The sequence below is a fragment of the Lytechinus pictus genome, chromosome 8 (genome assembly GCF_037042905.1).
Source record: "Lytechinus pictus isolate F3 Inbred chromosome 8, Lp3.0, whole genome shotgun sequence".
Lineage (NCBI taxonomy): Eukaryota > Metazoa > Echinodermata > Echinoidea > Temnopleuroida > Toxopneustidae > Lytechinus > Lytechinus pictus.
Window position 1 is genome coordinate 6,906,807 of NC_087252.1, and position 11,167 is coordinate 6,917,973.

The 11,167-nt window shown below is 33.0% G+C and overlaps 1 pseudogene; it reads right to left on the reverse strand.

Annotated features, from left to right (window-relative positions):
* Positions 1–1,967: 1,967 nt before the first annotated feature.
* On the reverse strand, positions 1,968–6,963 carry LOC129267434 (tyrosine-protein kinase receptor Tie-1-like; annotated as a pseudogene).
* Between the last annotated feature and the right edge of the window lie 4,204 nt (positions 6,964–11,167).

Sequence of the window (11,167 nt, forward strand, 5' to 3'; positions counted from 1 at the left end):
ATTAATTTAGCAACAATTTTCCAAAATGCTGTTACCACTTGACAAGTAAAAAGAATATGAATACTGGTTTTACATAAAATATCATTTTGTATTTTCCACTTGCAAAGATTGTCTTTACTTGGTAGTTTCTATGAATTAATTCAAAATTAAATTGTTTAATCCTGTTGTCGTTTATAAAATCAAGTTTAAACTGTAATAATGGTTTCCAATTAAATTAAAGAGGCAGGCTAAAGAAATCGTTCCAAAATGAATACAAGGGAGGTCTCTTTTCTCAAATGATAACAATGTCTGGCTGTCATGCCATTGATTTCTATAGAGTCACCTGTTGAAATTTCAAAAGTGATGAATTTCAATGGTATACTATTTACATTTCGTGCACCATTACGTAATTTGTCAAGCCAGAACTTCGGGAACGCATTTTTTATTTTCACCAATTCAAAGGTAAAAAGTAATTCTCTTTCTTTAAAAATAGTGCATATTGAATCAATCTTCTTACATTCACCACCTGTTAGGATTTGTTTAACTTTAAAAATATTATTTTTTATCCAGTTAGGGAAATATAACACATCTTTTTTATACTTTATGTTACTATTGTACCAAATAATTTCGATTACAATATTCGTTACTTTAAACATATCAATATACTTTAAATCATCCCATGAACAGAACATGTCAACATAAGATATGGGCAAATGTTTTTTCATACAAAAACGATACATATGACTCTTTTTTGCAATTAAAAGTCAAACAAAGAGGCAAATCCCCGCCGATTTTCTGAGTCCAATATTCAAACAGGGTTTTCCAAGCACTGTCTTCACCTGTTAAATATGTATTGATCCATGATAGACGTAGTGATCGACATTTTGTCTTTAAGTCAACCATTTCTTATCCCCCTTCTTTTTCAGGATTGTGACAAACATTACGTGCAACCTGAATGATATATTTCGTTAAAAGTTGTGTGTTTTTTTAGACAGTGTCCCATTTATTTAACACTAATACATGTATTTGTTGCTCACTCTTGGATTTATTTTGTCCTCTTTCTCATTGTACATAATACTGTTTGGGTCTTCGGCGGCCATTTTGAATATCAAAATACAGCATTTATTTTATACATACATTTTAGTGCTTACTCTTGTGATTTTTCTGGTCCCCATTGCCAATCTGTTTGGGCCAATGCACGGCTATTTTAAATATAAAGATACAGCAACTTTCCCTTATACATGACATAATAAATTATATATCTCGTAAGTAATAGTGATTTTCACCCATTTCTTCGTTCACAGATCATATTTACTCCTTAAGTGCTCATTTTCGTGAAAATTAGTTTTCCCTATTCTCATTGTACATAATAGAGTAGCCTATGTCTAAGGCGGCATTTTTAAATATCAATGAAATAAATATGTTGCCAAAATATTTTTTTTCAGAGAGTATTTCACTCCTGCCACATAGATTTATGCAATTTTGTGATTTTCATGGGAAATTTACATATTTTGGCAGCCATATTGTATTTTGCCAATTTGCGTAAAATGCTCAACGTTACACGAGTGAAATCATTCAGATTTATAATCTGCACCCTCAAATTGACAAGAAACCATAAAGAATATTATAAATATATGAAACAAGGTCGCGCCTCTTCTAACCTGGACTATATGTAGTATGAATAAAAGGTAAAGTAATTATGTATACATAGACCCTTTACATGTAAAACTTTGTATATTTTTCTTCATCTTATGCTATTGTAACGGTCAACGAAACCTACCCAACCGATTGTATGCAAATTGAAATAAGGTCAATCAGGGTCCCGTAAATCAAAGCTTAGCAATAATCGTATAATTTTTTAAACGATTAATTGAACTGACTATAATGTACAAGTACGATCAAACATGAAAATCAAGAGTACGATTAATTGTTTACCTTTGTGTTACGGGACCTTGGATTGGGTTCGGTGAGGGGTAAAATAGCAGACTACTACTAGGAAAATTATATTACATTTGTATATGCCTTCTGATACCAAATATACCACTGCATAGCATAATATATTTTAAAAGAAGTCAAACTATAAATTTAATCTAAATTAATGGACCAATGATATCCAGAAAAAAATGAAATGCGTGGGTTAATTACACTTAAATCTAACACGTATGCATTGATCTTCCATATAAAACACATATTGTGAGGCATTGTTTTATGCTCTTAGCATCACATCTCCAGAGTAGAAGCATACAACCCTTCATCCAAGTCATTCAGAGACAGGTAACTCTGTGAAATAAGAAGAAAAAATCGTTACAATTTTAACGTCATCAAAAATTAAATTTCAAACCAGTAATGATAAATTCAAATTTACTTCTATAATGACGGTACTTCACAGATTAGATTTACATAGTTATTTATTTATTTCCACAAAAACAATATATAATACATGTTATAACGATCAATATGATAGTCAACTGCATGTCAAGAGAGACTCCTGTTAAAAGAAAAAATAGACTCCTTGTCATATATATGGTACACATTAAAATCATAGAAATTAATATACAAAAAAAGCAAACAAATAAGTGCCTTCTTCTGTAAGATATCTGTACGACCTAAACGTAGTTGTACGTTCACATCCCCAAACCACATTCCAATAAGAGATATGTGTGTATATACTTACATGTAAGAGAGCTCGTAATGAAAAATATAAGACAGAATCGTTTTAATCTTACGTGTTTTTTTTTTAAATCCTTTCCATACTCTTCAGGATGTTATCAAAGTTACTCCGATTTGGGGGTTCCTTGTCCCAACAACCAGTCATAACTGCATACCTTTGAAATAAAGTAAAGGTGATGTGTAAAAAAAATTACATAAGTAATTAAGAAGTATTAAAAATGGAATTTTAAGACGGGTAGGCCTACTACAGGCTGAAATTTTATGATTTAAACAGACAGGGTTAATTTACACAAACAAAACCCTGAAAATTCCTTCAAAATCGTACAATAACAAAGGTATGATATTTTAAAGTTTTGCACTATTTTTTGTGAAAAAGTTGTACGCATGTCCACTCGAGTATGCAATGAGAAAGCTGGTTCTCACTTCTTCTCTTTTAAGATATATGAATTTAGATTTTTTTTTTGTCCGCCTGAAATGAAAAAATGAAATGAATATCGGTGAGATATTTATTGCAGTATTTTTTTTGTTTAAAAAAGACATATTGTATGCACGTAAGAATAACAATATGCAATAATAATGATATCAGGTAATTACTTAAGAAAACACAAAATGGTACAAAACATAATCGGCCCACTTATTGGATACTTATCGTGCATGTATATAGCTGTTAAAAAAAAATCAAAATTCAATGACCTCGACATTTGTCAGATCTTGATGAAATCATAAGCATTTTGCTAAATGATTTTTACTATACTTTAGATGAAAATTATTTTCAACACGGAGTACCCCTTTAGTAAAGACCATTCAAATCATGTTTCCCAAGGATTGTGCGAAAAATCTGTATCTACGAAGATTGATTTTGTTAAAACTTTGTTGTGAATTTGGAACATATACGATAAATGAGTTTACGAGAGCAAACAACAAGTGAAATTCTCTATAGGTCAATTTACAATTCTAGTAATCCTGGACAAGCAAGTTTTAGATTTTTTTGATTAAAAAAGGAAGTATTACACTTCTTGTGCACAGGGACGAGGGCGTGGCATCTGGTAACCATTATCAACCTCCGTCTGAACCGTGCTGAATGTCATATTTGGGTATGGCCTTGCACCTATCAGAATGTAAAAAGGAACAATGATATTATGAAGCATCTGAATATAGGATATCTAGAAGTTTCCCAAAATAATCATATATTGTTAGAAGTAGAAGTATGAACATGTAAAAGTTTGATTCCTTTTAATTAATATCTCGACACCGATAAACCGCTCATCCATGTTTGCAGATGTGCCCAACTGACAAAGAGGCGTAAATCTCAAGTTTTTTGTTCCGTTTATCACAGCTAAAATTACTGCGTCTAATGTTGTACAGTATATCATTCATCTGATTGTCAGTCACAGGTTTAACCATACATAACCTAAATAACTTTATTTGTAGCAATTATTAATAATTTATTAATTAATACATTTATATAGCGCATTACATTAACATTTCAATGCGCTTTAATCCCTTTTAAAATGTCCAACATCACCCGGCGTTTTATGTATTATTAGAATGTTGATATCATTATCTTTCGAGCCGAATAAAGATATCATGTAAAATGTTATTTTGATATTCCCGTCATTGTAGTTGTCGGTATTGTAGTAGCAGCAGTAGTCATGCTAGAAAAAGTAAAGATGTTGTTTTTGTTGTATTTTGCCTTTTATCAAAATCATTTATCATTTTATCATCGACAACTGGTGGAAATTATCATGATCACCACAATCGTCAAACCCATCATTGTTATTTTGTGATATATGACTAAGATATTAGACATTAACACACAAAACTTCGTGCACCTCCTTTCTTACCCAGTGTCACGATTTCCCACAAGACGATACCAAAAGACCATATGTCTCCTTCTGTTGTTTGGTCACCCGTTGCCATGGTTTCTGGTGAACTCCATCTGGTTGGTTTCTATATAGGACGGTGTGCAGATTACAAAGAATCTTGCTTTAACAATGATTCAAGCGATTGGAAATTATAATCTGCAGTGACCATATAAAATGTCAAAGATGTCTTAATATTGGCCTAAGCAATAATAGTCTGGTATAGTTGCAGGTTGGGAATCAAAGTCAAGGTTCACGTGAATTATGGTTTTCAGCCTCGCTTCATTTAGTACCATTTATTTTTATTTAAATTGTTAAATAGGAGATAGATCTTTATAACAAGCCTACAACATAAACATTCATTATTGTAAGGCATAACGAGTCATACTTACAGCTACGTCACCAAAGATCGATGAAGAAAGTCCATAGTCTGATATCTTGCATTGCTTTCTTTCTCCTAGCAAAACATTGTGAGCGCAGAGAGCCCCGTGGATGATCTGAAGAAAAGAGAGATACACTTGCAACTCTATATAGTCTTTAGGGTATTCATATACATTTATTTTGATCTCTGTGAAAGTCGACAAATTTCCCGTCTTACATCTGTGTTAAAAAAGGAGCGATAAACCCTTCCTATTCCAATTGTAAGATTAATAATACCTGTAATGTTTCAAAACAAAAATAATTTAGGTTTAAGGAGAGTATGGCTGCCGAAAATATTTCTGATGATATGGTTGTACAGAGTTGCAACCCTAATTGCGAAAACGATTTTCTACTGTATCTTGGACCGGTCAAGTTTTCAAGTCTGACTTAAAGGGTCCATTTCAGCTTAAAGGGCGATTTTTATTTAAAAATTCAACTGCCTTCCTTTCTCCTCTTATGCCCCTTTTTTGTTAAGGAATCTCATAAAAATACCTTCTTAGATGCAAGGAACTGCATCCCTTTAGCAACCTGCCAAGCCAAGTAAAGTAGGGTACCCTCATCAATACGAACACCGCTTGGTTTGAGATTGCTGTACGTAGGTTGAGATTGCACCCCTGAAGTCTGTAGATGGGTAAGGAGTGTACCCCCTGAGATGAACTCATACAGAATACTACCTGCATGCGTGAATACACATCAAAAACTGTGGTGTTAACCGGTATACATAGATGACCACACCAGTTATTTTACACCGGTGTTGAATCGGTGGTGTTAGTTTTACACCTAGAGGTGTCATTACAACACCTTTGGTTGTTACATTTACACGCTATGGTGTTATTTTTTATCTTTAGGGTGTAATCTTAACACCTCGGGGTGTGGTCCTCTATTAACACCAACTGGTGTCAGCAGTTTTTACAGTGTAATAAATTGTAATAGAAAGGAAAACTCTGTGACGTCATGTTTAATAATTGCATCTTCTTCATTGTAATTTAGGATAAGTATCCTTGAATTATCAAATGGAATGGATAGTTATTGTGTCTTCTCCTTTTGTTTTGGTGTAAGTACCCCCAACCCCTCCCCCTCTCTGTGTCTCTCACACACACTCTCAATCTCTTCTAGGGGTTTTCACTCATCAGAAGGTGCAATGTGCCATCTTTTAATTGGTAACTACCTCTCTCTTGTGTCTCGTCGAGATGCCTTGGATGAGGGAAAGCGGCCAACGAACTCTTTAGCGATTAAAACAAATATTGATATATTTTTGTTGTTTCCAAGAGAACAAATTATATTCGATATTATATATTTAAGAGGGTTTACGGACCTTGGTCTTTACAATATCCTAGGCATTTGACAATATTTGGTTGATCCGATAGCTCGTAAAGTACCTTGATGGCTTGAAGAAATTGTAATGACTTTGTCACGCGATCTAAGATAATGTATAGTACATAATGATATAATGGTATGACCTTTCATTTTAATATTCCCCTTCCGGAGTGTTTACCCTTGACCAATTTCTGGACAAGCAGAGAAAATATCAACAACAAAAAATTATTATTATTAAAAATGGGGGCATGTTTTCCCCCCTTTCAGTAACCCCTGCCCCCCTCCTTCTTTGATCCCGGTGAAACTGAATTCAAGTGAAAGGGAAGCCTGTGGCGTCAAAACTATTTAATTATTTACTTTGGTTTCCAATCTGCTTGTTCAGAATAACATCCTATAACGATGTGGTAATAGCATAAATAATTGAATTAAAATTTAATTGAGATGACAAATTAAACATGACCTTCATATTTGAACTTCTCTCATTGTTTTTAATTATTGTTAACTTTACGAGCTACAAATCATCACCTGGTATTTGCCTAATAGCAACGTCGAGATGGTTTTGTTTTGATCGAAGGTCTCCCTTCCATACCTCGCCGAAGTCACCCCGTCCAATCGAGCCAAGTCTGGTGAAGAATGTCACGTTTTCACGGGAAATGACGAAGGAGTGGGTAGGACCAAGTCTTAACGTTGAGTATGCTGCATTGTTATAAAACATATATATTTTCGACTAAGTTCATTTAAAATACATGTACTTAAAACACCTAATCCATTATGTCTGATCTTGTGAGATTTGTAGTAAGTGTCTTGGTCAATAATATATTTCCAGAGAATATAAAGTAACTATGGATTTGAGATTAAAAAATAGAGGGATACTCCGGGCTGAAAATAAATCATATCTTAAGAAATAGAAAAGAATTCAATGAGCAAAGTGCTGAAAATGTCGTTAAAATATGATCGCAAATAACTCAATTAGTGAAATTTCAAGTTTAGTAATATTTTGTGAAAACAGTTATATGCACATATTAAGATGGACTGATGATGCCATGTCCCCACATTTTTTTTTCTTATGTTATTACTTGAAATCATAATTATCTAAAATATTCATGCAAGTTGTAAGATATGTCTCCCTCATGACAAAATAGTTGCAGTAATGAATATCCGGTTCCATGACAATTGCTCCGCCGACATTTGCTCCGCCGACAATTGCTACGCAAAATAAGACAACTGCTCCGCCGACAATTGCTCCGGACAGTTGCTCCGCCGACAGTTGCTCCGTCGACACTTGCTCCGCCGATATGTGCTCCGTCGACACTTCGTCCCTTATTTCACGAAGTGACGGATGAGCGCGCAACTTTTAAAAAGTTAGTTTTGAGTAAATCGCGTTCAAAGGTTTAGACCTCAATCTCAACGTCTTCTACGTATGCAGGGTGAATAAATGTCATATCCTCGTATTGGGCATATTCTGGACAATATTCAAGTCCAATCATTTGCATTTTACTTAAATATTTAAGAAGATAATGAGCTGTAAGCAGAACCATATTTTCGTGAAAAAAATATATTACGGTACGCGCTTAGATTTATTTTCACGAAGTGACGGATAGTGCTCCGCGCGCATAACCGTCACTTCGTGAAAATCCGAAATTCAAGGACGCGCTTCAATTTTGTTTTTACGAAGTGACGGGAAGAAGCTTCGCCTTAGTCCCACGTATAGCCTTGTCGATGCAATTCGATAAATAGGGTCTAGATATACATAATTTCTTTATTTGCTATTGTAAGAAAAATCAATTCCAAATGTCAGATCAATTAGGCCTACATTTACTTCTTTTAATAAAAAAAATCACTTTAAATACTTTGATTTCATTTTTCAAGTAATAACAGGAAGACCAATTAACACACGTGTTATACTTATGCCTATTTCATTTCAATATTATCTTCATTTTTGAGAGATGAACTCTGATATAAGGAAAATTCCTAACAGGATATTAATAAAATGACTACAAGAGATACAACACATTTCGTCTTTGTAATTCTATGTTTGAGAAAGGACTATTAAGCACTGACTCCGTTGGAGTAGATAATGCGACATTACAAATATTTGTCAGTTTACTAACCTCCCTACCCCCCTGAAAATATGAAATCCCAATGAAGTTTTTCTTAAATGTTGTTTATAATGTTAAAGGTATTCTCTGTTAAGGCCGAGTTAGCTATTCAAAATTATTCTTTGAGACTTAATTACCTCGAAAATGGTACAAAACTAAATGTGGAACTAACTTGTCAAAACGGCAACAAGAATTGGTAAATTATGACTGATTGTCACCCCCCCCCCCCCCCAACAACAAAAAATGAGAAGAATAAGAATTTGTCAAAATAAAGCGAGCAAATGTCGAGTACAACCACTCTTGCTCCCTTTCTTTCTCTCTCTACTCAAGTTTTCCCTTATCAAAATAGTCATGTATTCTCTCCTGAACATCATATTAAAATACCTTTATCATGCAAAATAAGAGTTATGACTTTTCATAAATCATTGAAAATACTAACTATATAAAATAAATTCCACAAAGTTAGCAATGTAAATAAATTTAGAAGAACTCTTTTAATTTTATAACATATGAAACCATAGCAGCAAGTGACAAATAGACAAGTAAAATATATATTTTTTTCATGTCAATCATTATGATAATGGTTATGCTTAATAAATTCATTAAAATATCGATTCCATACAATGTTAACAATGGAAATATATTTTTAATTCAATAATATATCAGACCATAATCGCTAGTGACAAACACAACGACATTCATAATTATTATAATGAATCTAATATTGCACTGTGAAATGCATAAGAAGTGAATTATCAGGTACACATTGACAGAATTTTGTCATTTTATATGCTTAACACAATTAGCAATCCTAGTCTGTGAATGCCACATTTTGAAATACAGAATTGCTAACTAGTACCAAATTCAATAAGTTACTCTACATTCAAAACATTCCAATGTCAAATGAATACATTTTCCATCACAAGAATACTGGAATATAATCAATGCTAGTGGTGCAGGAAAGTTGTATTCTCTATGTCTATTTGTATTGACATACACATATTCAAGTAAAATGGTATATTTCTTTTCCATCAAAATAGAAGTAACATAATCACTATTACTTATTACATTCACTGCACTTTTTTTTAAGAATGTCATAATTAAATCCTTCGACACAGTTGCCTTGAGAGTTATTTCATCTTTTTACACACTGTCAAGTACTAAAAAGTCTACCAAAGGAAACATGTAAACCTTTGAATAAACAAGTATCAACTAATGAAACTCAAACATGGAAATATAATTTTAAATCAATTATTTAACTTCATATCAAACAGGATCATTTATTAACAAATTTATAATCAAAATCCCGAACGACAGCGTCAAAAGCAACAAAAAAATGCAGTAATAAAAATACGAATGACTAAGTAGATTTGTATTTTTTCCATCATTCTCAAGTTATTGGCTAAATACACTCATCAATACATTTTCCAATCAAACACTTGTTTTTTTAATAGCAAATTATGGCCCGAGTCCAAAAACAGAAAGATACAGTAAAATACACCTTAGTTCCAACTCTGAAAACTTTACAATAAATTGTCACGATTTTAGCAAGTAACATCTTTGAATTAGTGGGATCATGTAGAAATGAGTTAAATTCTTACTACAAATATACAGAAAAAACATGTGCTGCAATCTATCTTTAACCTCAAGCTAATGTAAAATGTCTGCTAAAAATAATCATGTATTATTTCTTTCCTGAATATCATTCATTAGAAAATTCTAGAATAAAATGATGACACATCAACTGTAAAACTGCATAAACCAGGTGTGAATAAAAGATAAAGAGCTGAAAATGCTGAAGAGTTTTAGGGGATGAAATTGAATGAGCTCTCAAACTATTGTACACAAAAAGGGATATCAAGCTGAAAATAAAAAACAAAAATAGCAGAAATCAGCTTAAGAATTCTCACACCCCTGATAGACCAAAAAAAATTACCTCATGGAAGGGGGGGGGGGGGTCTGTATTAACACATCTGGCTTTTGAAAATGAATTCATGAAAACTTAATATGATTTTCACCCTTACTAGTAATATATCCTGTAACAATCGAGTTTCACAATGCATGTCAGTCTAAATTGTATGGTTATGTTATTATAAGAAAGTATGAAGTATTAATACAATACATTTAAGAACAATAAAGATAGTAACATTCTGTTTTACAAAAATGTAGACATATGCAGGATTTTTTTTTTAGATGGCACCAAGCAAAATGAAAACATGCCAAACAAAATGAATAAAGAAGGGTAATTCTTCTGCATCCATATGCGGACGATGTGTATTTATAAGCAATTTAAACATGTGGTAAGGATAGCAGATAAATGACTATTCTGAACTTTATATTTGACTGTATATATAAAACATATTTGAAGGAGTTCATAATTATATCACTGTAAGAGCACAGACTAGTTCAAGCAACATGGTTTCTTTATATAATACACTGCTCTAAAACTAAACTTATGTTGAAGTCAAAATCACAAGAAAGTTAAAACTGGCATCAGTTACCCAGCTGGAAACTAAAGAAAAAGTTAAGTGAGAGCCTTAAAAGGCCATGAGGCAGAGCCAATTCCTTCATACTTTTCACAAGTGTAGACAGAGTTTCATCATCAGAATCGCAGTCAGAGTTCTCAGAAGATGTTTCTAGTTTGGTTACTTCAACAATTCCAAACCAGGGCACACTGTTAAAATCCAGTCACTACCAATTCAACTGTCATGTCACCAAATCAGATCACATCTGCGGTGCTCAGGGAATTATCAATGACCCACCTGACAAGCATGTTGGCTCCTGGATCCAACCTAAGTATGTAGAATGAAATAATATACA